The sequence below is a fragment of the Phaseolus vulgaris genome, chromosome 11 (assembly GCF_051622355.1).
Source record: "Phaseolus vulgaris cultivar YP4 chromosome 11, ASM5162235v1, whole genome shotgun sequence".
NCBI lineage: Eukaryota > Viridiplantae > Streptophyta > Magnoliopsida > Fabales > Fabaceae > Phaseolus > Phaseolus vulgaris.
Genome location: NC_143508.1, coordinates 29800849 through 29805305, shown reverse-complemented (window position 1 = coordinate 29805305; position 4457 = coordinate 29800849).

Below are 4457 nucleotides of genomic sequence, written 5' to 3'. Positions count from 1 at the left end.
AGGAGGCTCGGATGCTGTATATTGCAAGATGTTTGTGAGCATGCTCCAGGAAACAGCGCTGGAGTGGTTTGTGAGCTTGCCTACAGGTCACAATACCAATTTCCAGCAATTTTCGAAGCTTTTCGTCGAGCAGTACATTGTGAACAAGGCGCCACCTAGGGTGTCTTATGACCTGTTCGACATAAGGCAGTACCAGGGAGAGTCCCTCAGGGACTACTTGAATCGCTTTGGAGCATAGATGGTCCGCTCGCCTGCTAAAGACGAGGAGATGCTGGTATACGCCTTCAAAAAGGGCGTGCTGCCGGGACCTTTTTGTGAGGCGCTGATTAGGGCTCACCCCGCCACGTTTGCTGAGGTTAGGCGACTTGCGGTGGCCCACATCGCCGACGAAAGTGAGGTCGCCGAGAAGAGAGGGAGCGTGGCCCCTGCTAGGCCATGTGCCCAGACTAGAATCCAGCCGCAGAGGGTGCTGGAGACAATGGCGGCCAAGAAGGATCAGAGGACTCGCCATCTTTATGATCCCAGGAGGAATAAGGGAAGGGGCCCAGGACGCCCTAGGGAGTACAATCGCCCACCAAAGCACAAGTTTGTCATGGGGTTGGCAGATCTGATCGCCATTCCCAACATAGCAGCCAGGCTTAAGGCACCTGAGAAAGTGGGCGACAAGGTGTTAGGACCAAAACCAGACGCCTGGTGCGAGTTCCACCAGAGTTTTGGTCACACCGTTGATTCGTGTTTGGCCCTGGGATACCAGCTCGACGACCTGGTCAAGAGCGGTTTCTTGAATGATTACCTGCTGGACAGGAGGACGGGGGGCGCGTTGAGCTCCCAACCGGCGGGTGGTGAGGCTCAGCAGCATGAGATGCCCACTCATGGCGAGATCCACACCATCGCTGGAGGTTTCTCGGGTGGTGGATGCACTGCATCACAGAGGAAGAAATATGCAAGGTCTGTGATGACGGTGGACATGTTCGAGGACCACTCGCCAGATGTGGACATCACGTTCACAAAAGAAGATCTCAGGGACGTTGTGCCTCACGACAACGAACCCATAGTTATCTCGCTCGTCACAGCAGGAAGGAAAGTCCACCGGGTACTGGTGGACCAAGGAAGCTCGGCGGATGTAATGTTCTGGCCGACTTTCACACAGTTGCAACTACCCCTTGACCAGCTAAGACCCTATGGAGGGTGTTTGTATGGTTTCGCCGGCGATCAGGTGGAGGTCAAGGGGTACATCGAGCTAAGAACGACGTTCACAAATGAGGTGGCCTCGAGGACGGAGAAAATCAAGTACCTCGTTGTGAACGCCCCCTCAGCATATAACATTCTGTTGGGGAGACCAACCCTCAACAGAATAGGCGTTGTGCCCTCAACTAGGCACATGAAGGTCAAGTTACCATCAATGGAGGGGGTGGTGATCACCATTAAATCTGACCAGAAGGAAGCGAAGAAATGCTATGAGAATAGCCTCAAGAATAAGAGGTCAGTAAGTTACATCACCACGACGCCGCCTCCTGGTGTGAAGCCCAAGCCAACAGAATGGCGAGTTGTTGATGCGGCGATGGAGGTGGCCGCCGGAGGCGACGTCACCATGGTGGATGCTGAGGTCGAGGGGGAGAGCGCCGGACGGGAAGAAGAAGCGAGGAACCGCCCAGAGGAAGCGAGGGAATTGGGAATCACCAGGGCGGTGATCGTCAGGGAAGCCAGATCCAAACCCGTCGAGGAGTGGCTCGAGAGGGAGATCGGGGGAAAGGTCTTCAAGCTGGGAAGATCTTTGGAGGCTGAGCTACAAGACCAGATCGCCAAGGTGATAGAACGACATCTGGATGCTTTTGCATGGTCTGCTTCAGACATGCCGGGAATTGACCCCGATTTCTTGTGTCACCATTTGGCAATGGACACACAAGTCAGACCAGTGCGGCAGAGAAGAAGGAAATTTAACGAGGAGAGGAGGCAGGCGATCAGGGATGAAACGCAGAAGCTCCTCGCCGCAGGCCATATCAGGAAGTCCAGTACCCTGAGTGGTTGGCCAATGTCGTACTGGTGAAGAAAAGCAATGGGAAGTGGCGCATGTGCGTCGACTTCATTGACCTGAACAAGGCTTGCCCAAAGGATTCGTACCCTTTGCCAAGCATAGATGCCCTGGTCGACAGTGCAGCAGGGTGCAAGTTGCTGAGCTTTCTGGACGCCTTCTCGGGGTATAATCAGATAAAGATGCATCCCATGGATGAAGAGAAAACTGCCCTCATGACTGAGAGGTCGTGCTACTGTTACAAGGTGATGCCCTTTGGGCTGAAGAATGCGGGGGCCACGTACCAAAGATTGATGGATAAGGTACTTGCACCAATGCTGGGAAGGAATGTGCAAGCGTACGTAGATGATATGGTCGTGACCTCGCCAGAAAAGAGCAAGCACGTTGCGGATCTGGAGGAGTTGTTCACCACAATCGCCAAGTTCAGATTAAAGCTGAACCCCGAGAAGTGCATTTTTGGCGTGGAGGCAGGGAAGTTCTTGGGATTCCTCTTGACTGAAAGAGGAATAGAGGCAAATCCTTATAAGTGTGCTGCCATATTGGCGATGAGGAGCCCGGTTACCGTGAAGGAGGTGCAACAACTTATAGGTCGGATGGCTGCCCTATCTCGTTTTGTATCAGCTAGCGGAGAGAAAGGCCATCCGTATTTCCAATGTTTGAGGCGAAACAACAAGTTTGTCTGGTCGAAGGAGTGTGAAGAAGCCTTCGTGAAGCTTAAAGAGTACTTGGCGAGCCCGCCGATTTTGTGTAAACCCTTAGTAGGAACCCCTCTCAGGTTGTATTTTGCTGTGACTGAGAGGGCGGTGAGTGCGGTGCTCGCCCAAGATCAAGACCAGGCTCAGAAGCCTATTTATTTCGTCAGCAAGGTGTTGCAAGGCCCGGAGGTGAGGTATCAGGCTTTGGAGAAAGCTGCACTGGCTGTAGTATTTTCGGCGAGGAGGTTGCGCCACTATTTTCACAGTTTCACAGTGTTGGTGATGACCGACTTGCCCATCCAGAAAGTCCTGAAGAAGCCTGACGTAGCCGGGAGAATGGTGAAGTGGGCGGTGGAGCTATCGGAGTTCGACATCAAGTATGAGCCCCGAGGTCCGATCAAGGGGCAGATTTTCACCGATTTTGTGGTCGAGCTCTCGTCGGAAGCAGCACGAGTTGAAGGGGATGATTTTCGTTGGGTGCTCTCGGTGGACGGATCGTCAAACCAGCAGGGTAGCGGTGCAGGAGTCATTATAGAAGGACCCAATGGCGTGCTGATAGAACAATCCCTGAGGTTTGCCTTCAAGGCCAGCAACAATCAAGCAGAATACGAAGCGTTGATCGCCGGAATCTTGCTGGCCAAGGAGATGGGGGCTAGGGTGCTGATAGCTAAGAGTGACTCGTTATTAGTCACGGGACAAGTAACAGGCGAGTTCCAGGCCAAAGATCCACAAATGGCGGCTTACTTGGAGTATGTGCAGGAGTTGAAGTGTTCCTTTGTCTCGTTCGAAGTAGTGCATGTGCCCAGAGAGCAGAATGCCCGAGCAGACTTGCTAGCCAAGCTCGCCAGTTCGGGCAAGGGGGGTAGGCAGAGGACAGTGATCCAAGAAACTCTGAAGACGCCTAGAGCATTTGTGGCAGATCACCTGGTTCTTCAGATAAGCAAGTCGACTGAGAAAGCGGCGAGGAGTCACAGGTCCTTGACTCAGGAGACTTTGAGGTCGCCGAGAATAAGAGCATGTCGGAGGGAGAGGGTGAACATGACGCAGGTCTGTGCCACGCATGAGCCAGACACATGGATAACCCAGTACAAGCGCTGCCTGGCGGATGGCCTTCTCCCGCTGGGTCCGACGGAGGCTAGAAAGATAAAGAAGAACTCCAGCAAGTTCACCATGATTGATGGCGAGTTGTACAGATTTGGGTTCACACACCCACTCCTGGAATGTGTGCACGGAGAAAAATGTACAAGAATTATGGCTGAGCTCCACGAAGGGATATGTGGAAGCCATGTCGGGGGTCGAGCTCTGGCTGCAAGAACTCTCCGTGCAGGCTATTACTGGCCAACAATGAGGGAGGACTGCAAGAAGTATGCACAGTGTTGCAAGCAATGTCAGCAGCACGCCGATTGGCACAAAGCGCCTCCAGAAGAGTTAAAGTCGATTTACAGCCCTTGGCCGTTTCATACGTGGGGAATTGACATTCTGGGACCTTTCCCATTGGCGATCAGGTAGATGAAGTACTTGGTGGTGGCGATTGAATACTTCACCAAGTGGATCGAAGCAGAGCAAGTAGCCCAGATCACTGCACACAAGATTGAGAGCTTTGTATGGAAGAACATCGTGTGCTGGTTTGGTGTGCCTAAGCGCCTGGTGTCAGACAATGGGACTCAGTTTGCAAGTCACCTACTGAAGAAGCTATGCGAGGAGGTGGGAATCCAGCAAGTGTTTGCATC